Source organism: Numida meleagris, chromosome 2 (genome assembly GCF_002078875.1).
Source record: "Numida meleagris isolate 19003 breed g44 Domestic line chromosome 2, NumMel1.0, whole genome shotgun sequence".
NCBI lineage: Eukaryota > Metazoa > Chordata > Aves > Galliformes > Numididae > Numida > Numida meleagris.
The window spans coordinates 136,714,263-136,739,981 of NC_034410.1; the positions used below are offsets into that span (position 1 = coordinate 136,714,263).

The 25,719-nt window shown below is 43.1% G+C and overlaps 1 long non-coding RNA gene across 1 annotated transcript; it reads right to left on the minus strand.

The window, feature by feature from the left end:
- Positions 2,766-25,639, minus strand: LOC110394862. The gene is made up of 4 exons (XR_002435980.1): positions 25,493-25,639; positions 5,896-6,010; positions 5,703-5,804; positions 2,766-5,073 (listed from the first exon to the last, which is right to left on the minus strand). It is a non-coding gene; the product is annotated as an uncharacterized LOC110394862 (long non-coding RNA).

The window sequence follows — 25,719 nt, forward strand, 5'->3', positions numbered from 1 at the left end:
GTTATGGATGCTGTCCCTGGAGGTGCTTAAGGCCAGCTTGGATGGAGCCCTGGGCAATATGATCTAGTACTTGATCTAGTGGTTGGCAACCCTGACTGTGGCAGGGGGGTTGAAACTTGATGATCCTCGAGGTCCCTTCCAACTCAAGCCATTCTATAATTCTATGATTGTACGAAAGGCAGCCCAAGTCTGGGTTCTGGGTATTTTTTAATTCAGGTAGTAATCAGAGTAAGACATCAAACATCCTTCGCCAAATCATTTATATCCAGACTGTAAGTGGTATTTAGACTTTGCTGAAGCCAATATTGAAGATAGGACCATGAGGTCACTCTGCTCATTGCAAGCTTCAATGTAGAGACATTGAGGCACGTCAATTTTCCACTTAGTCAAATGAGACAAATGCGATCTATCTACTGTGAAAAAATGAGTAACACTTCATGCAAATTTGTCTGAGAGTTTAAAGCAGATATAAAAATACAATCTTTTGATTAATGCAAAGCTACAGAAATGCCATGAATCACTTACTCAGCACTTTTTAGGTCCTTTATATTCAGATTTACATTTTGTAATTTAGGTCATCCAACTGTTTGTTTTGTATGCAGAAACTGCAAACTATCCCTCTTCCTGTTGTATATTGAAAGAGCAACATCTTCACAGCTGCCTTTTGACAGGCTGCATTTGGGACCACCCTCAGAGGGTGGGAGTGGGTACTTTCTCAGTTGCAGACACTTCCCTGGGCTACTTGAGGCAATGTCTGAGAGAATTCAGGCCATAGGCAGACACTCAAGAAACACAAGGGTTATGCATGAGTCTTTTCCATAGGTAGCCTTATGAAAGGTAATCTATGAGATCATTATAGCATCTAGCAGCTTCCACAGTGACCATAGGTCCACGCCTTGTGGATTTTGATATTTTCAGATGTTGAATCTGGACAATGGAGGTGAATCCTGTCTTTAACAGCTTGAGGAACCCCAACCCTAAATGCAAAGACATCACTGTATAGACTAGGGCAAACTGGAACAGCATTCCCCAGCCAACCTACACGAAACTGATTTTACTTTTTTGAATTCAAAATTGCAAAACTTCATAGCGATTGGTGACTAAATATTCAAGTTATACTGTTTAATTTAAAAAAAAACCAAAAACTTTATTTATTCCAACATTGACAAGAATTAGAGACGGCTTTGCATGTTCTTTGGCCCATGGAAGTGCCATATGTATTACAAAACAAATCCTGACTTGATTAAGGAGAAGATCATTAGTCAGTCTGTCCGCCTGGGGCAAGGTTGGATGGTTTAATGAAGTAAGAGACTATTTTTGTACTAGATCCTCCATGCTAGAGCTTGCAGTGTGCATAAGGTAATTTATAGACTTCATGCAAAGGGATGGTAAGGCACATTCCAGATATTTAACATGAGGCAAATCAGTGGAAATGAGGAAACCAATAGCCTATATTCCTGACAGTAAATTGCTTGATCTCCTTAGCAATGTTTTAATGAGATTATCTAATGAACAATGTTATTCTTTAATTGCCTGCTAAACAGGCAATTATTATGATTTTTTTTTAACTTTAGCTGATTGTTTCAAATGAAATGCTCCATTTCCTTGCTTTAAAAACATAATGCCATTTTGCATTAGTTCTACATCCAGCTGGAGAAAGTTGTTGAGTACTCAGGATGGAAGGAGCCAAAACAAAACTGGGAACTTTGTTTTTTATGTAGTCTGGGGCTTGTTTACACACATGGAATGTGCATGGGCTAAATTCTAGTTCAATTCTTACCCGAGGCACCACTGCTCCTGCACTGATCTCTGCACCATCACAGTATCTGTAATAGCGTTAGATTTGGGCTATGGCAGCACATGATCACCAGCCAGCCCACTGTTTGAACTGATCTCATAACAGTATGAAACTCAATTGCAGTTGTTATAAAACTTCATAGTAATTTCTTACAAGACTGAAACAGAAAGCAGTCCAGTGCTGCAGTGGAGTTGTGCCATCCTGGCAGCAGCTGCAGACAAAGAAAGTGATGTCTGGCTGATCACTGCACAGATATACATTTCTTATTCAGAAAACTCCCCCTAAATGCATCAGAAAGCCCTTTCTTGTAGTGCTCAACTGGTGCTCAAGCCTCTGAGAAGCAATGATGTTGGCAATTGTTACCATCATGCTCTGTTTTACAAAGTTCAGTGAGCTCAGGGTGTTCAAATTCACATTGCCTCACAGCTCCAAAAGGCACATAAGTGTAGGATGCTCTGAAGTTTCAGTCTGCTGTGGATTATATTTGACTCAAGCTGCCACAGAACGATAAGGACTTCAACAGTTTAGCAAATGTTCATAGAGAACAAGCAATTCTGTTTTAAGTGATCATTTCCAGAATAATTCTGCAGTTTCTGAGTGACCAATAACATCAGAGGATGCCACTGTTTTAAAGCTTGTTTGAGTTGAATTGCCAGTTTTGTAAGTGTAAACCTGGACTATTTTTTAACTGCATTCATTCTAGCTAATGGGTTGCCAAATCACTCTTTGCAAGTGTAATTTGTAAAAAGAGTGGTATTAAGTGTTCTCAGCTACTTTGATAAAGATGGGGAAAGGCAGAAGCAAAACTGCCCTTCACCCGTTCTTCATTTTTTCTCTAATCATAAATAGCCCAAATTGGAAGGGACCCACAAACCAGCTGGCCAGCACTGTCCTTGGAAAGCCACCCTGCCTTCACTGCATGAGCTTATTTCCTTTGCAGCTGGGCTGTGTGCCTTGTGTCTTGAAGCCAACTTAATATAATGCCTAACTGTAGTAGATCCCACTGCCTTCCCTGTGTGGTGATCTCACTTATCTCTAGGCAAACCAGGAGGGGAGGGAAGATAAGCCTGCAGCTTGCTGGAGACAAAGAAAAACCTTGTTCCGTGATCCTTCATGTTTTGGTACTATTAATGTTCCCACCTTGCAGGGCTCTTTGGTCGGCACAGGCTGAAGCTTCAGATACTTTGTTCAAATCTCTGCTCTTCCACAGGATTCACACCTGTTCCTTGACAAATCCTTCTGAAAGATATCTACACACCAAAATGTCATGTATATAAATAACAGGGAAATATCAAAATGATTTAGGGGCATTATTGGGCTTCAGTTCCAACTGCAGGTACTGCTGTACAACATATCAGTTCAGTGTGTCAACAGTAATGTGAGGGGCATGGTGACTTCTGGGGGTCCCTCCCAACCACTAGATGTCAACTGGCCATCTCACTCCAAATTCAGGCTCAAGAGTGAACTAACATTTCATCAGCTTGGATGGTCATAAGGTCCAAGACCTTCCCAAGTCAGAAATATCTCAAGGACTTCCTTTAGTCTGATGCCTTCCCCCACATGCCTGCTTCTGTCTCACACAGTTTAGAAGGACTTCTGGTGAGAAACAGCCCGCTCCTTCCTCAGGGAAAACTGGCAGTCTTTCAGTACAAATGAAAAATCCCACAGGGACAATGCAGCAGGCTGCCACGCAAACCAGCCTCTCCCAAGTCAACGTGGATGTCTATTTTAAGGGTGCTGCGTAGGAATCACTGTTTTTCTCAGTTGACTACAACAGAAGGTAGCTAGCTCCTTGTGTCTGTGCCGTACATGAATCCCACTCAAGATGTCGGCAAGCACTCCCCAACTCTGTCGGACAAAACATCTATAGCCTGCATCTTGCAGTCTGCTGCTGTAAGAAAACAACTCTTCCTCCCACTCTTGTTACAGCTCATTCATTTGCTCTATAGTTCCCAGACACATGGATTCATGGCCTGCACTGCTTACATTTCCCTGTCCTAGTTAAATAAATGTAAGCGGCACTCGAGATACTATTTCTCCCAGTCGAGTAAAGAAAACATTCTCTCCTGTCAGGCAGCATTTAACAAGATGCACACACACAACCCTACAGCTATCCTCTGGATATTTGAATATACTGCAGTTCCTGGCTGTGCTTGGTGGTATTACAGTTCAGCCTACCAAAAGAGTAGGTAATAATTTTTGTCTTTCATCCAAGGCTGATAGTGCAGATCTTACCTTTGCTCCATGCAGAATGCATCTTTATTCACTTTTATTATGATTAGATATTTAATCTACAGAAGAAATATTTGGTCAGAAAATGCAGAGGCTGCTCTGAATTCTGATACTGTTATCACTAACAGCTCATTGGAAACAGAAAGACACAGTGTGTTGGGTTCTAGACGGATATGAAATGAAAAAATAGGTCTGATCCCCAAAATCTACCCCAACAGTTGTCACACCATGTAAACTATCACCTTCCACGAATCACTTTTCTTACATCGTGCATACGGGCAAGCCAAACCCCAGGGCAGCATTTTGCCCCCTGTATCAGGGTGTGCTAAATAGGAAACTCCAGTTCTGTTTCTGCTTTGCCACTAAATGACTGAGTCATCTGCAAGTTACCCATCAGTGCTCATCTTCCATGTGTAAACATTTTGAAAGCTCAGCCTGAAAGCCATTATGAAAGTAGGTATTATTAATTCAGTGCAATTCTTCAAAAAATCTGAAAAGAGCACTGCATGTGAGCATGACTAATAGCAATGCTGAAGACAGCTTTCTAAGTGCAATGCAGAGCAGCAGGGTGAATATGGTTCTGCTCAGTGCTTTCTATCTTGCATTCCTCCAGACAACACTCACTCAGATAAGAGTGAATCCCCCCTGGCTGAAAGCCATGTCAGGGAGGGCTTGGTGTAATGAGACTGCCAAAAAGACAAGTAGAGGATGCAGTTTCAGCCTTCGATAGCAGATAGGATGTCTGTCTTGGTGACTACAGGTCTAGGGCAAAGGCAGAGAAAAGGAGATTCACTCCAAGGAACTGTCTGGGCAGTTTCCTCCTATCAGTCAAAAGGCCCAGGTTTGCACAAGGACAATTCTGATGTAGTTATGCATAAAAAAAGTTTCCTAGCTTTCAGGGTAAGGGGCCTGGAGACTTTTACAGAGACAGAGGACATTTGGTGGATGTTTAGATATAGAATTCTTGGCATATCCTGCTCACAGCACTTTGCAAATTGCCAGGAGCATCCTGCACTCTGTGGTTGCTCTGCTGCCTCCTGTTCCTGGAAAACCGGAGAGAAAGAAATGAGAAAATCTTTCTGGGAAAACAGAAATATAACCAAATTATTCTCAAATTCACGTGAAAAAAAGATCAGGTTTGGGTCACTGAATCACCACTCCTGGCAAAAAGCTTTCCACTAACTCACTGTTTGGATGCTGTGGTTCCAGTGACTCAGTAGCCAACCTTTGTACATAGCTGAGCTGCTGCCATCAGCACAAGGGAGGGCACATAAGGCTCAAGAGACTTAGCATGACAGGGGGTGTCCTTTTCCAAAACTGCCAATCTGGATGGCAGTGGTGACCTCACACCACCCCCCTTAAAGAAGCCATACACATGGGAAATACCAGTCCAGCCTCTATTATTAGCAGGGCTTCAGCTCTTGTAAACACTGCACAGCAAGGCCTGTGCTTTTACAGCAGCTGCAAAATGTACATGAATATAACACACATTTTCCTTTGCTCTTTCCTGACTGAGTGTGCTTTGGCCCACTGTACATCTGGCATTATGTCAGGTGGCACAGAGGGGAAGTGCGCAAGGTTAGCTGGCCGTGAATGCCCAGAGAAGTGAACCCAAATCTTCCAGCAGGACCACAGGGCTTGTGTTGTCACCACACTGTGTGGGGCTGCCTACCTTTGCCATATGTAGCTCTGTGTGCCTTGTTCTGCAATGTGAGCCACACAGTCGCTGGAACAAATACAACATATGGCCCTGATTTTGTTTCTGTGCCCTGCTCTATAAACAGAGAAAATGGTGAGATGCACTTGGCTTTTTAGGAAAACAGAAAGAATCTAACACACACTGGATGTGAAATTGTGTTAGTTACCTGGCATCATTACTCCTTCTGTGCAGCAGGGGTAGATGAGGAAAGGTGTCCTTGATCTGCAGAGCAGGAACCTGACCCCAGCTGCAGGGTATCTGCCAGATGTCCCTGCAAGAGGCTGCAAGGCATAAGCTGCCCGTGAGAGAAGGACACAGGACGACGGGCTAAGGTGACCCTTAACCTTGAGATCCCATTCCACACTGAGCAGTGGTACCTCTTAAATTTCTCCAGGACAAACCATGCCAAGGAAGCAAAGAGATGTGATACTTAGGGACGTGGTTTAGTGGGCAGTATTGGTGGTAGGTGAGCTGTTGAACTGGATGATTTTGGAGATCTTTTCCAACCTTAATGATTCTATGATTCCCAGCTCTGAGGTCCAAGGGACATCTCCCGAGGCTCTCAGGAATAGGAGGACTTGTGTTTGTTGAAGCTCTGCAGGTGGTAGGTACTAATGTCCTCCTTGAGTAGTACTTTCCTCATGTCATCACATTAACTCCCCTGCAGCCTGCCCATGCAGCTCAGCTGAATAAAAGCTACTCCATGAGTTTCTACCACATAATGAGTAATATCTCCTGCAGGAGTGCAGGGGAGAGAAAAATCTCAGCACTGCAGATGAGACTGAAACTTCTGCTAAGTGAAGGGGTAATTCTGCTTTGTCTGAGTTTGTAGGACTGGAAAATCCTCTCTTGCATCTCTTGCATACTGGGAGATGGTCTGGGCAGCATCTTGCAGATGTTGCATTTCAGCACCAACAATTCAATTTTCTGTTTTTATTATTATTATTATTAATAATAATTTCTTTATCCTCTGTTTTAAAAATCTTTGAACACTGAAGATAAATAAACTGTTTGGGGAACACTGATGTTACATGGCTATCTTGAGTCACGTGGAAAACAGTTGTTCTTGTGGTTTATGCCTCTCACCAAAACTTCCTGTCTATTAAGAGAGGCATCAAACACATGAGAAGTTTCAAATCATGTAATTTGTGCATATAATAACAGGCTAGAATGAACATTCAAGTTAAATTGGGCTTTGGCAGTATTATTCCTATTTACAACAACAAAAACAAGACATGGGTATTTATTATCATTCACAGCCTCTACTGCCTTCACTGCATTCCTCCCACATCTGAAAGTGATTTAAATTGCTATTGACTCAGATTAACTCTAATAAAAAGTTAATACCTAGGAAGTGTGTTTTAAGTGAAAGCTGTCAGCCTTCACTGAGCAGTCACGTGTGCTTGCTTAGTAAAATCCCAGGACACATTGGATTCAAGGCTGTTTTTTCTCCATTCTTATTTCCAGCATATGACAGGTGAGCCAGGACCAATTCATAAACATTTCCAGGACAGGTTCTATCAACTTGGTTTTGTTCGTCCATTTTGCATTCAGTTGGTTCATCCAAAAAAAAAACCACTTTTCTTTTGTTTTAATCTTAAAGCTTTCCAGTGAAAATAAGTGAGATTTACCTAGAAACTATGGATGCCTGCAATGCAGTCACTTCCCTCTGTGCTAACCCTTACCTCCTATTTTCAGTCAATGCAGTTCAATGGAGTCTTTCAGGGTTCTGGTCAGCTCATTAAAATGCAAATGGTTAAAATGAGTCAGATGAGCACTTCAAGTTCCTATTTCTTCCTATTTCCTCTTCTATAGCTTAAAGAAAGCCTTTATCAAAGATGTTTAGACACAAATGGGAGTTTATCCCAACATCTTTGCTCATATTCAGCAGCACTGATCAACTTTATAAACATATAGATATATGTATCAGGTTGGATATTAGGAAAAATTTCCTCTCCAGAAGAGTGGTGAGGCATTGGCACAGGCTGCCCAGGGAAGTGGTGGAGTCACTGTCCCTGGAGGTGTTCAAGAAACGTGGTGATGTGGCACTGAGGGACACGGGTTAGTGGGTGTGGGGGGGATGGGTTGTTGGTTGGACTAGGTACTCTCAAAGGTCTTTTCCAACCTTCACAATTTAATGATTCTATATTTCTCATACAGTTCATGACATTTAATACCTGTATTCATATTTGATTTTATTAGCAATCAGTAATACAACACTATTGGATTGTATTACTAGAACAATCAGTTCCAGTGCAATATATCTGGACCTAACTGCTTGAGAACATTTCCCTCTGTCCTGCAGGATGTTGGAGTAGTTATCCATAATTCTTTCTAACCTGAAAACCTCTGACATCTCAACGTGATTTTGTAACTATCCCTTTGATGTATCCATTGCTGATTCATTTCGCCATCCAATAAAGACTCTGAGCTATTACCCTGGGCTGCATCAAATCAACTTCTGTTGATATCAGGAGGAAAAGATTCCCGTTGCCACTAGCAATGTATGCTATAGTGTCTTACCTATCCAGAAAATCTGCATATACAACCCAGCTTTAACTTGATGTGTGAAATTGTTCCGTTAACTAGTGTACTGAATAACTCACCTGACATTTCTTGTTTGCAGAAAGGGGTTTTCTTATGCAGACACACAGAAAAGCAATCTGCTCACCTCTGTGTAGAAACTGAAAACTACTTGACAAACTGCATTGGATTATGCATCTATTCAGCAAAGCCTTAACAAAACACAACTGCTATTTTTATGCCGATGGGGTGAAGTACTAGACTATAATAGGATGCTGATTAAAATGCTGAGACTCTTTCAATGTTTGTGTTCTATATTCTTATATGCTCCTGCCCCTTGCTCCAGATTTTTCCACAGTTTTTCTTAAAAAGCTTTTGAAGCTTTAAATGGTTTCCTTGTTGCCAGTGGTTTTAACCTCAATTAATTTGATCACATGAAAATAAAACTCTAGACTAAGAGACCTACCTAAGCACCTTCCGCTAGCTAGTGAGCACTTCCAAAGATAGGCTCATTACATCCAAACAAGAGGAACCATGACAAGTGAAGTGTTTGTGTCCTGTCTCTTGAGGCTATACTGGAGCTATGGAAAATTATTCTAGAGGAGATGATCAGCTCTTAGATAGCTGGAGATGGATGCACTCCCACCAGCTGAACAACACGGGCAAACAGCACCTTGTAGGTATTAAAGAATAACTGTGTTTTCCTAGTAACAAGCATATGGTTGTCAAGAAACCTTCCAGGCTTCCTGAATAGGTGAGAGCTTAATCTAGGGAGAGATGCTCCATCACTCAGTCAGAATGAGAAAGGAAGTCTGTCCCCTGCCATCAGGAGAGGTGACAAGGCAGGAGAGCCTCAAGTGGAGGAAGCCATGCAGACTGCAAACTACTTGACTTAGGCATGAACTTCTCCCCACTGACAGCATGAAAAAAAAGGACCTGGCATCTCCAAATTGCTCAGCGTTGTCTTGAGTTGTAGAACTGGGCATGAGTTTCTCATGGCGACACACACACAGTTTGGCATCCCAGAATAATCAGTCTCCAATACCTATGGAAGGAACAAGGCCCTTCTTGACCATTCAGGGTCCTACCTAAAGTGTTTTGCAAAGTGCTGAGCTCACACCCAGAGCCAGTGCCACATGCTCCCCGCCTCCCCTCCCACTCAACTATCTGTGCTGTGAACTCTCTGTCCCATGGGCTCTCTCTTGCTCCACATGAGTTCATTTTGTTTACTGCAGGAATAAACTCTTCCTAGCAGAGATCTCAAAGCAGTATGGTGGTTCCAATGATTATTAATAATAATTATTAATAATAATAGGTAATAGATAGCAATAGATATTAACAGATATTAATAGATAATTACAGGTAATAGTGTACTGAGAAACATTTGAGAGAGGAGTCCTTGGAAGGTGGGCAACTACCAGGACACGGCTGTCTCCATGTAGCCTTTATTCTGAGCTTCTGCACATATTCTCAAAATCCAGATTTCAGATTTTGCTGCCTAAACATGGCACATGAGCCTGGAACTTCAATGATGTTCAGTGTCGTGTAAAAGTCATCAGGACCTAAACACTACAGTGGCCTGTGGGGAAGACAGTAGCACTGCTCACAGGGCAAGAGCAATGCAATGGAACAAGAGAATGCTCATTTTCCAGTAGAGCTCTGGGAACAGAGGTGCCTTTCTGAGCTTTTGGAACACAGTTATCTCAGAAAATACTACTAAGGAGGTCAGACCAGCTACAGAGTAAGCTCATTTAAAAGCCATCTTATAGAGGATTTTTATTTTTATATGGCTTTTGACCTTGAAATCTAGAGACGTCAATCCACACAAACAATTCACTATAATGCTAGGTCCAGCAAATGCAAACAAGTCAGATATTTCCATACCAGCTGCAAGACCTTTAGAAATACACACACACAGTAGAGAGGCTCTCTTCAGTGCAGTGTGTTTTGAAGATAAGTGACAGACTTCTTGTCAGCAGCACCTCCCTGCCCACAGAGGTGGTGGAGTCACTGTCCCCGAAGGTGTTCAAGAAACTTGGCACTGAGGGATGTGGTTTAGTGGGCATGGTGGGGATGGGTTGACAGTTAGACTAGATGATCTTAGAGGTCTTTTCCAACCTTAATGATGATATTATTCTGTGATTCTATGATTCTATGACAAAGTTACTGGCAGCATTTTTCTTTCATTTGCCTAGTGTGAGAGATGAAGGATGAGCACACCGACACCTGAGAAGGGGGAAGCTGGTGACAGGCATGGACCCACGTCAGGATATGTATCAGCTGCGTGAGCTCAGAGAAACCAGGCAGTCCCTGACAAGAAGTCAGGTTCCACCAAGTGCCAAAAGACTCTGTCTTTCAACCAAAAGCCTTTATGTAGCCTTCCCCTGGCACAGAGTGTTCTGTGCCCTGTGCACTGACCTCGTTAGAATTCAGCTCTTCTCCAGATGTAAATCCAAACTCTACACTGCTATGTCCCTGCAGAGTAAGCAGAACATTTAGAGCCGGGCACTATCCTGTGCAGAAAACAAGTTAGATCACAGATAGATCAGGTTGCCCAGGGCCTTATCCAGCCTCACCTTGAAAGTCTCCAGGGATGGGGCATCCACCACATCTCTGGGCACCTGTTCCAGTGCCTCACCATGTCAGAGACATGATATATCAGATATCAGAGGATGCTGAAGAGGAAACAGTTTTCATCCCAGGTCATCAAACTGTAACTTTACTTTTAGTGAGGCAACATCGCAGACTCACATGTCAGGGCAGTAAACTCAGTAAAATCTCAGACAATGTGAATTCCTAAAATATTTCAGCAGTTTCTAAAGACAAAGCGGGGCTGTAGCTCCGAACGCAGTGCATGTTTTCCTGACTCCATTACAGCTCAGGGAATTAAACAATTGGGAAGCAATGTGGAGAACGAAAGACTTCCAGTGCCACATGCTGGGTGCAGTGGCTCTCCCTGGGGGCTCCACAAACCTTGTGGTGCTGTGGGGACTATTCCTGCTGCTGTGGGGGTGGCTGAAGAAACCTACCCAGCACATGGATGCTCCTGGCCCTGTTCTCACCAGCTGCTCTCTCACTGCAGCACAGCCTTGGGCAAAAAAAATGGCCTTGCACTGGGGCTCTAAAAATAGCAAAAATGGGCTTACAAAAAAAATCTATCCCCCAGAGCATACCAAAAAAATGCAATGACAAAATGGTTTCTGGGACTTGTTGGATGGCAATGCAGTGCAGTTGAAAAGAAATGTAATACTTGCTTGAGGTTTGTACTAGGATTTATGGGTGATAATAAAAATGAGGCTTCATTCCAGAAGCAGCAGACCCACTGCTATTTATTATAAGCAGGAAAAAGTCCGTGTCTCCTCCTCATTCATTCTTGTTCATGAGTTACCTTCCCCGTATAATGGCATTTTGTTAAAACTGACTGGACCGGACTGCAGGACAGGAGAACTGGGTAAGTGTCCTTCTAAAATATTTGCTGCAAACCGAATCCCTTGTTATCAAACTGGGAATAACAGCTTGGATGCATCTTCTTGATAACGCACTATGGGTATTGGAAGGGGCTTTTAGGGCGCCCCTGAGCTATCCTTTGTCCAGGCTGAACAAGAACAAATCCCTTAGCCTCTCCTCATATCATGGACTCCAGCCCTAACCATCCTCGTGACCTCTGCTAAACTTTCTCAATATCTTTCTTATACTGGGGGTCCTAAAACTGAACACAGTATATCGGATGGGAACTAAACATCTTACCTCTCCCAGGGGAGTTCGCTTTGGAGACATCTGACATACTAAAGCCAAAAGAGAGATAAGAAGAATGACCTCTTCTACAACGTTCACCAATGCCCCATGACATCTAAGTGTGGCAGAAGACACCTTGTAACTGCTTTTCTGCTCTTAAACTGAGAGACCTCACTTAAGGTTACCACTGGTGCAGTGCTGGGGTGCGATACTTGTCTTATTGGAGGTAACAACCTCAGGTAGGCCAGGAGGTTCTTGATTCTATGCTCAGGCAGGGAATGCAATGGGAATGCAATGGGAAACTGGAGAAGATGATTTAGGAATGCACTGAGCTGGGGAAATGGCAAACTTCCCACTGGAGCATGAAAACAAGGGCATGACATGCAGGCATGTGAAGTGATTCTCCATCACACAGCTGTGCTGGCAAAAAGGAACCAGCCCTCACACTACAGACCCAGGATACATGAGCACCAAGAAGAGCAGCAGCATAAGAAATAATGCAGACACTTGCCTGGCAAAAAGAACAAGTCGCGACTCTCCTCAGCCTGATAATTATGTGGAGGTCATAAGCAGGGGCAGTACTCCAGGTCTTCTTAGAACATATTGCTCTTGCTCAATTTACTTTGCAATAACAGCACATTGTCCTCATATAATACATCTTCACAAAATGTAGGATGACAGGTAATGGCCTCAAGTTGCACCAGGGGTGATTCAGGTTGAATATTACAAAAAATTTCTTCTCAGAAAGAGCAGTGAGGCACTGGAACAGGCTGCCCAGGGAGGTGCTGGAGTCATGGTCCTTGGAGGTGTTCAAGAAACATAGAGATGTGACACTGAGGGACATGGTTTAGTGGTTATGGTGGTGATGGGTTGATGGTTGGACTAGATGATCTTAGTGGTCTTTTCCAACCCTAATGATTCTGTGATCAGAGAAATGATCCCAGCAGGCTCAGTTGCAACACAGCCAATGGCCAAGCCACGAGGCCAGCCTCTCCAGGTGACTGTTGTCAGCAGAGAACTGTCTCCATCTGACCTGAGAACCGCCCAGCAAGCTGACAGTTGTTTATCCTGTCCTAAGCCTTATTTAAAAAGGAGACAATTTAATCAGTAGATTCTCCAAATAGATGTCTTTTTGCATGTTCACATCTGTTTCTATTCACAAGGGCACATACACAGACTTTTCCTTTACTTTCCAATACTACTGCTACACAAACGCTTGCCTTATGTAACTCTTGCCTCATTTGTAGATGTCTGCTGGATTTGATTAGGAACAGCATTTTTAAAAAATTTAACTGAGGTAATAAGCCAGTTCATCACTTTCAAATTTAACAGATGTCAGGAAGAAGATTACTTGGTCATTAAATTTTTGCACAAGTAGATTTTATGTAAGGAGAAAAGCTGCAATGGAAAAATCAAGTTACAGCTCCAGAGAAAAGGTAATTCACCAATTTTTATGTGTCAGATTGCTCTGAACTCTAATTATTCATTCCTTCCAGTCCACTGAAGGACTATATTTTGACTGCTTTATTGAAAAATTGATATGAACGGGGTCTCTGGTGCAGAACAAGATAAGGATAAGGTTAAGAGTATAGCTGCACATGTGAACTCAGTTCACTATGGAAAAGCATTGTTTTATGGCTTTTTCCCTCTATGTTTAGAAACAACTTTGGTTTGCTTTTCAGAGTGACAGAGGAAGCTGCTTCTGAGCAGCCCTTCCTCCCCCCTGAGAGTTTGTGAAGAAATATACAGCTGGTAGGAGTGTGAGTCAAGACTGATGATCATTTCATTGTCCTCCCTCTCTCCCACTCCTGCTCAGCCTTTACACCTCCCTTCTTCCTTTGCCCACTCTGCCTTCCTCCCCTCCCTCTCCTTCTCCACTCAGCTCCACCTCCCTCCCTGCCTCCTTTCTGGGGGAGGCTGCCTGCATTGTGGCCTTGTCTAGCCCCTCAGCTGCCAAGACTTCAATTTCAACTCCGTATTTCAGAAGGAATGAAGATTTGCTCACAGTGTGTTTGCCAATATGCTCTGCCCTGCCTTCAGCCACCGTGCACATCACAAGAGCTCCAGTGTAATGGTTTCTTTGGGTATCTTCCAGCTACAGTAGGGACTCATAAGTTGATGGGCAATGTCCCAGTAATTAACCATGTGGAATAACAAGTGCCAGTGGATTGGTCTCACATGGCTTACGTCAATTCACAAGTCTGGAAATAGTATCAAGGCTTGTAAGAGCAATGAACTAACATTCCCAGAACAGTGCAGTCTCACCCATTTGTTATCCAGCCTCTCCAGTTATGTCTTCTGAAATGAAGACAAAGCTCTGGAATGGAAATGATACTTTATGAAGCTGACCTAGTTACAGATCAGCCAGCTGGTGAAACCTGCAACAGGATAAAGAAAATGAATGAATTTTACCTGCAGATCTATACAAATGCCAGACTAAAGGGCCTCAAGAGATCACATTCAGCTGGCAATTTAAATAAGATTTATGGCCTCCGGCTTTGCCCCTGGGGCACTAAAGGCTATGAAGGTTAGTTAGCATGCTCAAAATGACTGTAAGTACCTCTGAGCTTCCTCTGCATGGTCTGGCATTAAAAAAGTAGCAAGAGTGGGGAATAACCAGCAAAAGGGAACTAATTTATAAAGTGAATATGATGCCAAGCAGGAGAAGGATCAGAAAAAAATGTGTAATATCTTTTGCTCGTCCTTCATTCCTGCCAGCAGAGAGGTATCTACTGGGACCACAGACCAGCACTGTCAGACAGAAACTTAGACCTGCAAATATGCATAGATGCATAATTTCCATTGGTATTTCTTTGAGAATTAGGAGCTTAAATACCTTTGCTAGAAACCCAAGCATCTAAAAAATTTCTTATATTTAATCTCTTAAGTATGCCTTTGTATATAACTTATGCATACATACGTGTGTGCACGTTTGCAGTTTTACCTCTGGTGACACAAAGCTGCACCTCTGTCAGGAGATCCCTAAGGAGATGTTCCCTGGTTCAGGAACTCTGTTTTCCATACCATTAAATTGTTAATATAGTCCTGGCAACCTCTGAGCACTGAGCGCGGCACAGCAATGTGTGGGGACATTTCTGAAGGCTGCAGAGGCTGTGGACCACATGTTGCCTTGCAGAGGTGCCCCGGATAAGCAGGGTTTGTCAGCTTGTGTTTGACACCACATGAGCCATGTTACTGTTGGGGCTGCTGCCTTGGGCAGGGACAGAGGCAGGATAGAGTTTTGCAAACAGAAGTGAAGCATCCAGATCCTGACAGTAGATCTGATGGTTGAACCGCTAAAAAGTATTATTCCTCGTGGCTTACTTTGAGAAAACAGGCTGATTTGCTCTTTTTATGCACACTGGATTGTGGATGTTTTTGGGCAGCTGAAGGAAAATGCACTGCTTCAATCTGCTGTGCTAGCTTGGTGAGATTAGCTGTCTATTCACAGCCATGTGCAGCCCCACATAAGTGACCTTCCTGTCCTTTTAATCACTGTTTCTCTCAAACTTACATCCTCTGTTTTCCTATTTGACCTTAGTGAGGTCTCATTGCCCCATTCTCCTGTCACCATGTGCTGGCCAGGGAATAAAAAGCCTTGAATTAACACAGAGGATGTGAAGTAAGAGCAAGTCAGAGATACAGTTGCAAGAACTGCTCTGAACCAGAGCTCAAATAAGTGAGTAAATGATTTTCTGATCTTCACGGCTTTCTTTTACGCCTTGTGTCACTCAAAATGCAAAAGTAAAATGTGATCAGCCTAGCAATGCTGAAGCCAGGACACATCCCTCTGTGCCCTCCTCCTGCCCATCTTTTCCCCCTGACCTACTGTAGAAGCGATAGAAAATAAGGACCTCATTTAACACCCTGCCAAGCTGACATTCCCAATACATTATATACTGTGTAAACCCAGTGAAGAGTTTCTCCACACCCAAAAGCTCACAGAAATTAACTGGATGCTCAGAAATTATATACCCATCTTCATACAGAAAATGGCAGAGTTAACAATTTGGGTCTCTTGACGTACCTACATTCATAGAATTGCAGAATCATAGAATGACTTCAGTTGGAGGGGACCTCAAAGCCCACCCAGTTCCAATCCCTTGCCATGGGCAGGGCTGCCACCCACCAGATCAGGCTGCCCAGGACGCCATCCAATCTGGCCTTGAACACCTCCAGGGATGGGGCACTGGCCCACTTTTCGAGCTTGTTTGGTCTCTTTGGATGGCATCCCCTCCTTGTCACACCAATGCACCATTTACACAGGTGGGATAAGACTGCGTCTGCAGCTGCTGCCTACAAACACCAGCAAGAGCTTCCTCAGGAAAGACATCTTCCGGCCGACAGACTCAGTCACTATATATAACTCCACCACCACCTGTGAAGTCTACAGGAGGCAGAGTGAAGATTAATCAGCAAGAACACTTTCACTGAATGCAAAAATATACTTCAAAAATATTTTTAGAGGCCAGGGAGGAGAGTGTGTTGTTTACATAACATGGCATTTTCAGATTTGAGGGCGATTAATAATAATCAAAGCTGACTGCAGAAGAAATCATTTTCAAGATGGACAGACTATTAAGATTGACTAGAAAAAAAACGTTCTGTATTTTCCTTCAAGGGAATCCAAATATTTTACGAGAGGGAAAGTGAGGAAAATCAACAAGGCTCAGTGTTCAGCTGAGAAGTGAAGAAACAAGGATGATAAGAGCTAATAGAGAGACACAAGCTGCTGCAGTCTTCATCGTGTTGCAGGTATACACGCAGAGCAAGATCCTGGGCCACAATCTTCACAGGCACATCAGGAAAGAAGAAATGATCAAAATTCATGGATGCCACTAAATTCACACCAATACCTCTCCTTGTAATAACGGTAGAAGACTTGCAAGGTGCCTTGAAAAATCTTCCCATTCATTCCATAGCACAACTCAACAAAAGGCTGCAGAGCAAGTTTTTTTCAAGCTCTCTCAATGTATGGCTTTAAATTGGAAAGAAAATTTATTCAGGGGAGCCAGATGTATGGTTTGGGACTTTTCTTCAACTGAGCACTGGAATAAAAACCACTGCCTTGCAATAAACAACCCTTGGTGAGGCAATATAGCTGGCTTGATTTTCATTTCCTGATAAAGCTCTGCCCGTTTTCTCTCCCTACATTGCAAATACCTTGCAGGATCTGTCTTTCTATGGCTAATTTTAACTTTCCGATAATGTGATTGCCTTATGAAAAGTGAAATGGTGTTGAGAAATATGTGCATACCATCTGACATATGTGTCAGATTAGGAAAAAAGTGTACTGCAGCTTCCTATCATTTGTCTGTTATGATCGATGCATACCTGCCCTTACGCATCATCTTCCATATTTTATGGCCTGAGCACTTGCAGCTCCCATTGAATTAGTGAGAGTTATCAGTGCCCTTCACAGCTGAAATATATCAGCTCATTAAAGAAAACTCGCTCAATACAGGAACATTATGGCAGCACAGGACACACATCAGCTGCACTTTGCAAGTAGTAAAAATGGGAACTTTTCCAGTAAAGTGGCACTAAAGGAAAATCTCAAATACCATCCTTTGTCATCTTGTTGCCTGTGATTTCTGAGCCTAAAAGAAGTCCATAGCAGTCCAGCTGACTGAACACTTCTATGACCGAGTGACCCCAAATCTTCCATCTACGGCCACTCCCCCCAGAATCCCAGAATGGCAGAAGTAGGAAGGGACCTCTGGAGGCCATCTGCTCCAACCCCTGCTCAAGCAGGCACACCCATGGTCTGCCCCATGCCCAGCTTCATGCACACCACCAGCTCCTGCCGTTCACCAGCTTCCCCCAACACAGAACCCCTCTTTGGCATCACGTTCTGCTAGCTGGGGTGACTTCATTTGCCCATCAGCACCCAGCAGGTAGTGAGTGCCCATTAAATGTAATATGAGACTGACTTACACCAATAGTGTGACGTTGTACTGCTGCAGTGCTGGGTCACAGGAAACCATCATCTTTCACCAGTTTGACCTAGAAGATGGTGATACATTCCTCTCCATGGAAAGAGTCACAGAATGGCTTGGGTTGGAAGGGACCTCAAAGATCATCTTGTTCCAACCCCCCTGCTGTGGGCAGTATTGCTGACTGCTAGATTAAGCACTAGATCAGGTTGCCCAGGGAGGGAGAGATGATATAACTACAGAGAAGAGAACTGCAGGAGGATTGCAGTAAGAAAGGCATAGGAACTTAGAGGCAAAGAGGTTGCTCATTAAGCCAAGATAAAACAATCTTTCCTCTAATTTGAAAATGATTTCAGAGGTGCCATAAGCTGAGAACTCAGTGACATTTAGCAAAATCAGTTTTGTAAACAAATCTGTTAATAAGCGCATTTACTTTTGGTGGGCTACTCAATGGTAATAAGACACAAGGAGTGTTTAATGCCTTTATTTGTTTAATGCTTCCTGCTTATTGAAACTCTTCCCTCAAGAGCAGCTTAGGAGCCCTGAACAAAGCACTGGGGGCTGCCTACAAGCACTGTTGCCTGCCTGGAGCATTAGTCCAATGGTATGTTAACGTGGCTCGTCTGTGCCATGCATAGGTCACTGCTTTTATTGGAGAAATGTTGTGTTATTTCAGTTACAGTCCTTTATGGAGCACACACGCGGGCAGCATGGTGACTGACTGGAAAGTAAAAATCATTTTATGGTATCTTCATCTCCCCACAAACTGCTTTGGACAGTGCTGACTGGCAGAGCCCACCAGACAGACAGAAAATGAAAATGCTTCACACTGTAATATGTTAGTTCTGATGACATTCTGACATGAAAATCTTCAGATCAGCTCCCACCAGGTTTAGATGTGGAGTTTTGGGCAGACAGTTGCCAGGGTTGTTGTATAACTGTTTGGTTTTTCAGTTCCACAGTTACTACAAAAGGTACAGCCCATAGTCCTACGGTACAGCGTGTAGGTATGGACTGCAGGTATCAGTCCCATAGGTTGGGGCTCTACTATGGGCAACAGAGAGAGCTGAGAAAGTCTTTGTGTGCCCAGGGGTGCACTTAGGCCAACTGGGCTTTGGACGGCCTTTGCTGAATGGGGACAGGAGCAAGGGGATATATTTAACCCATGAGATGTTGGAGAACACAATGTTCAACCCACAGGAGGAATAGAGGAGGTGAGTACCATCTGCTGAAATTTGCAGCAAAGAGTTGTAAAGGGAGTAAGCAAAGATGTTTAAACAGCTCTGGGGAAGCTAGGGAAGTCACCACAGGCTGAAAGATGGCTGAGTTTCCCACAAGAAGAAAGTGGTGACCCTGGGCACTGCTGGAAGGCAGAAGATAACAAGGTCAGTAAATAAGAAAACAAGCAAGAAAATGGGTTACCTTTGCCAAGTCTTATGGTTGCTTGCTAAAATGGTCACAATCCAAAACAACATGAATGAATACAGTAAATTGTAATAAAGGAATATTTTCTTTTTACTAGATAAAGAAATCACATTTCCAAGCTCAGTGAGAACTGTGGTTCTTTGATGGTAAAGCATTAAAATGGGCTGACATCTGTTGGATGCCAGAGAACAAAAGTTATGCCTTTCAGAAATATTCCTCAGCATGTTGTAAACTGCAGTGTGTAGAGTGAGATGTGCAGAGGTGACAGGATCTGCCAGAGAGTGCTTCTTGATATTTCAGGGTCAGCATGAAGGAGCAGACCATGGCAGCCTGTCCTAATGCTCATTATTGTAATTGCCTCAACACTGCCAAGAAATCCATGGCTTTGAATATATGCCACACCAAAAGATTTGGGATGAGATTTTGACTGACACAGTTATTAATGTAGAGAATTAAGAGAATGAGAGCTGGCAGAAGAGGATAATTATATCTGCCAGTCAGAAAATATATTGTGATTAATAAGAAAAAGCATTTCTGAGCATTACATCAACATTTCAATTTGCATGAGTCCCAAAGGAACGTTATTAAACTGATGTGAAAGGTCTTAAGACAGCAATACAGCAATATTTTTAACTTAACAGAGATCTATCTATTCTGTTTTATCGTGAAGGTAAATGAGAAGTTTCCCAGGAATTATAAGAGACACATTTACAGTCCACATTAGCAGATGAAATCATTATGCATATTTATCTTGTAGCTAAATATGGGGAAGAAAACAAACCATTGCAGGCAGTATGTTAAAATATATGTTTCAAGCAAACTAATGCCTTTTCAGAATAAATTATTGGCAGAAGACTTCACAGCTTTCTGTCTTTGCTAACTATTGTAAACCCCATCCAGGAATCCAGGGAGAGACTGGAGGGCAAGTCTTTAATCTACGACTTTCTTTCATCTCAGTTTATCCAATATTTATCCAAGGTGATTTTTAAGCTATCTCTTTTTTTAAACATGTTCCCAAGGCATTCATAGACATACAGCAGCTCCACCAGTTCTTCATGACTCAGGAAAACTACCCCATAACAAAAGGGCTAAGAGCAACTTGCAAGCTTTGGTGCTCTTCCTTGTGTTCTTCTAGTTGAACAGGTTACAGCAATAGGATGAGAAGTAATGCTCTCTAGCTGTGCCAGGGAAGGTTCAGGTTGCATATTATGAAAAAATTCTTCTCAGAAAGAGTGGTGAGGTGTTGGCACAGGCTGCCCAGGGAGGTGGTGGAGTCATCATCCCTGGAGGTGCTCAAGAACCATGGAGATGTGGTACTTAGGGACATGGATTACTGGGCAATATTTGTGGTAGGTGGATGGCTGAACTAGATGAACTTAGAGGTCTTTTCCAACCTTAATGATTCTATGATTCTATGCGATCCTACGATTCTCATCTTTCCACTCTGACATCATTTTCCCTTGGATCTGACAGTGGCCCTGCCAGCCTTCCCTCGCAGGAAAACCTGTGGATAGCTCATGGACTTCGGTTTTAGCCTGGCTCCACTCCATGACTGAACAGCATCTCTAAGCCCTGCCACCCAAATCCTGCTATCACTAATCTGACTGATCACAGAGACCACAAATAGTTGCACTCTGGTGTCACTATTAACTACAAATACTGATGTATTGTTAGCACTCAGAAACACAAAATAACTTTGTTCAGGGGGCTGTACAAGCTTAGGACGGAAGCAACATTTGGCCTATTCATAGGGATCACCTTCCTAAAATAAAATCCACAATTCACCAGACCTATTATTTTTTAAAAAGAACACAACCTTTTGACGTTTACTACTCAGAACTTGAACCAAGCACAATTTGAAGAAGGAATTCTTCACTGCTGCTCACCAGAGACTTTCCTGAAGCACATAATTAAGTCCTCCTCCCCCTTAAGAATGCCTGTTCTTTGTTAATATCTTTGCCAGTAGCAAAATAAATTATGCCAAAATAATTGGTTGTACTCAAAATTTTCTATACAGCAAAGAAATGGTGTTGTAATTGCTTATTGCTTCTGTTAGCATTGCATTTCATGAAGTAATTAGAATTATCTATATTCAAGAAGAAAATTCTGTCATTCTGTTTCCTCCATCGGTTTGCTGAAGTCTCGCCTTTTCTAAAAACACCTTCTTTATCTGTATTTTTCAAGTGGAACCCTTTAGCCTGCATGTCACCCCATCTTGGTTACAAACCCACTGAAACCTTGCGCTTCCAGGCTCTGCACTGCCCTGGAGGAATAAAAACAGGATAGCTCAACTTAATGTCTCAGCTCAAGAAAACGAATCAAGTGGAAATGAACACAAATTTGGCGACTGTGACAAACCGATAAAAAACTGAAATTTGAAGTTGAAATTTAGCGTTTGTCTTCATTTAACTCAAGAAATACTTTCTGCTCAGAGTTTAGAATACTTTTCTACAGATATTAAAGCTTAACACAGTCCCACGAGTAAAGGATTTTTCAATTTGGTTTTACAGCTGAATAAACAGAAGTATAAACACAGAAAGAAGATTGCTGGTTTGCTGTAAATACTGGGTATATTTTCCCCCCTCATGAGAAGCAGATGATGTATATATTTCATATTTAAGAGATCCTTGCAGACTTGTTCCAAATTAGTATTTCTATGCAAGTGAGTGGCTGTCACTGTGCTTTAAGGAATTTGATATCTCCTTGTTTAGACACAAGAAGTAATATGCCAGATATGAAAGATTACTTTTTCCCAAAGCTGTCTTGAAAACAGGTGATACTCATTGCCAACTGGAAGCGAGTTACATACAAGTGCATAGTAGCAAAACCCAGAAACCCTGTTTTTTTTTTTTTTTTTTAAGAACCTGACTTCATATCATAGAATCATGGAATGATTTAGGTTGGAAGGGACCTTTAAGATCATCTAGTTCCAACTCCCCTGCTATAGGCAGGAACACCTCCCTCTAGACCAGGTTGTTCAGAGCCCCATCCAGCCTGGCCCTGAATGCTTCCAGGGAGAGGGCATCTGCAACCTCACTGGGCAACCTGTTCCAGTACCTCACCAAAACCAGAACTGAACACAGTACTCCAGGTGGGGTCTCACGAGAGCAGAGCAGAGGGGTAGAATCACCTCCCTTGCCCTGCTGGTCACAATTCTCTTGATGCAGCCCAGGATATAGTTGGCCTTCTGGGCTGCAAGCGCACATTGCCAGCTCATGTTGAATCTTTCATCAATTGACACCCCCAAATCCTTCTCCTCAGAGCTGCTCTCAAGCCATTCTCTGCCCAGCCTGTATCTGTGCTTGGGATTGGCCTGACCCAGGTGCAGGACCTTGCACTTGGCCTTGCTGAACTTCATGAGATTGGCATGGGCCCACCTCTCAAGCCTGTCCAGGTCGCACTGGATGGCGTCCCTTCCTCCTGTTGTACCAACTGCACCACTCAGCTTGGTATCATCTGCAAACTTGCTGAGGGTGTGTCAACGGTTTACGGGCGTTGGGCCCGGTTCCGTGACAAATGGGACGGGGCACCCACGGACCCATGCCCCGGGAAAAGGGAAAAGGGAAAAAAGGGTAAGGAGATGGGCCTGAGAGTAAAGAAACAGTGGAAACAATCTGAGGAGAAACAAAACTAATTTACTAAATAAGGTATCGGAATGCAAAACACCACACTATAACACAATATAATTACAATTTAAGCTGATAAATCCAATACAGTGAGAGAGAATGTCCAAAATCAAGGTAGGCCTTACTCTAATACCGACAAAAAGACAGCTGGGGAGCGAGATGCTGCCAGGACGAGAGACGGGCAGAAAAGAGAACAAGGTCTTGTGATCTGCAAGTTTTTATCTTTTCCCTCTGGTCAGAAATGGTAACAGAGGAGCAAAGTACCGTGGGGAATGTAGTAGTCCTTTTCTTCTGAGAACCAGGTACATTCACTACATGATGTTATGATGTGGAATACCAATAACCGAAAGTCATAAAACCATGACAGGGTGCACTCGATCCCACTGTCCATGTCATCTACAAAGACGTTAAATAACACCGATCACACATCATCTCTAATGCTCATTTAAAACCCAAACAGAAACGCACTGCAGTCAATGAGAGTGCTTCCCATGATATGTTGATCTTTGAAGCAAATACACAATAAAAAATGCACCTTTGGGAATCTTACAGAGCTGTTTTCAGGCAGGAAAAAAAGAGGGTGGAGGTATACATGTGAGTGAAATGTAGGCAGCAAAATTTGGAGAAATCTTTTTTATGAGCATGTTATTTATAGGACCATGGTGCAAACAAGATCTTTTCATTTAACTCACTCTGTCAACTCACTCTTTTATGCCATACAGAGTGACTGAGCCTTATTAAGACAAATCGGCTCTGCCAGCAGGAACGTAAGCAAGCGTGTGCCTTTCTGCAGTGTTATTTAATGGTTGGATGAATGCTCAGAGGAGCTCCAAGAAATCTCGGATCCTTTTGTTTGCTGAGTGCCTTCTGCTGAGGGCAGCTCTTCCCTCACCACTCCAGTTTGGGGCCAGCCATCCCCCAGCCCAGCATCAGGAACTCACTCCTATCTCCAAAGACAACGAGAGACACTCTGCCCTGGTCTGCGAAAGTGCACTAAGAAACATGAATTCAGGGTAGAAAGGGTAGAAGTGCCTGACTACAGCCTTGTTTTTCAGATATTTAAGAAAGTCAAGCTGGAGAGACTTTGAAACGTGCCCAGCACTGGTTTGTGTAACCCTGCCCAGGAGTTTTCCTGCTGAGCTCACACAATCAGAGCTACTTCAATCCCAAATACAGCCTGAAGTGCTGCTTCAGAGAGGTTCATTTCAACTCGGTAAAATTCAATTACTTTTCTAATCTCTACCAAATTTTGTTCATCCTTTTTTTTTTTTTTTTCTTTCAGATTTAAGGACTGATATTTGTGCAGCATTCCGTAAATCAGAGCCCCAGAGTCAGGGCACATACCACCACCAGAAAATACAGCAAAGAGGATGGGTAACCGCTAGAGGACTAGAGACATTACCAGTGCAGATCCATAGAAACCCCCAATCATAAAATCACCATTGCCTCAGAGACTGTGACAAACAGGAGTCCCTTCAGAACAGAATCTCTGCTTTTGTCACACTCAGACATTTGCTGCTTTTCAAACATTACGTCCATTTGTTCTCTTAAAAGTGTGTTGGTTGACTTGACGCTGGACATAGTGTTTTTATAAAGAGCAGTTCCTCTCTTTTTTAACCCTTTCCTCAAATGTGCCAGCAAAAGAGGACCCAGTGCAATGATATAGTTTTCTATTCCTTTTTGTTCAGCAATAGCTTGGCTGCTGCACAAACGAGAATTGCTTTTACATGTCAGCAGGCTGATGAGAGAACTTTCCTGTCCCACTGTCTGCATCAAAGCCTTCAGTGTTATTTGTGTTTCCAGTTGATCTTGGAACACCGCAAGGCCGATCGAAGTGGGGATTTTTGTAAAGAACTGAGCTTTTAATTACTGGAATTTGCTGTTCAAGTCCATGTTCCTCACGGTGCTCTCATAGGAAGGCTAAAATCCTGACTTCTGTGGGAAGGCAGAGGGGGCTTCAGTGAGAGCACACACAGCTTTTGGGCAGCCTGCTCCTTGATAGCCACACCTGTATGCCTGGGCTTATATTATCTCACATGAACCTACTGAGAGGCTGCACATTGTCAAAATGCTCTGAAATGGCAAGTTTTACTCCTGATGATGGTTTTAGGTTTCCCAGCACTGCCTGCATGTTGTACCGAGCCCTCCAGCCCCTCCCAGGGCTGAGGCAGCACCTCTAGGCACCACCATACACCATGCAGGCACAGGGACCGTGGTGTTCTGACCCCAGCAATGTAATGCAAGCTAGGGAGCAACTTCTTCAGTAACAAACTCATACCACAAAAACACATTGATTTGTTTAAAGGAGCTGAATCATGAGTGTCAGCTGTTACATTCATCATTCACTGCTTCAGCCTGCTACAGTAACTGAGATTTGTAAACGTTAATTAGTTTTCTGCTCTTCTGTCATGCATAACCACAAGAAAAAAAAAATCAAAACCACTTTTGGTTTTGATAATATGTACGTACATGGATACAGGGGAATGCATACTTTAAAAGGGAATAAAGAAGGAATTACCCTGCCATTGGAGCAAGGTGGGGAGCAGGCCAAGGCAGGACTCCAGTGAGAGGCTGGCCTGGGTGCAGAGGTCAGGAGCAGAGAGCTTCAGTGGCAGGGACACCTTGTGTGACACTGCCAAACAATGTCATAGAATCACAGAATGGCTTGGGTCAGAATGGAACTCAAAGCCCCACCCAGCCCCATCCTCTGCCATGGGCTGGTTGCTCCCACCAGCTCAGGCTGTG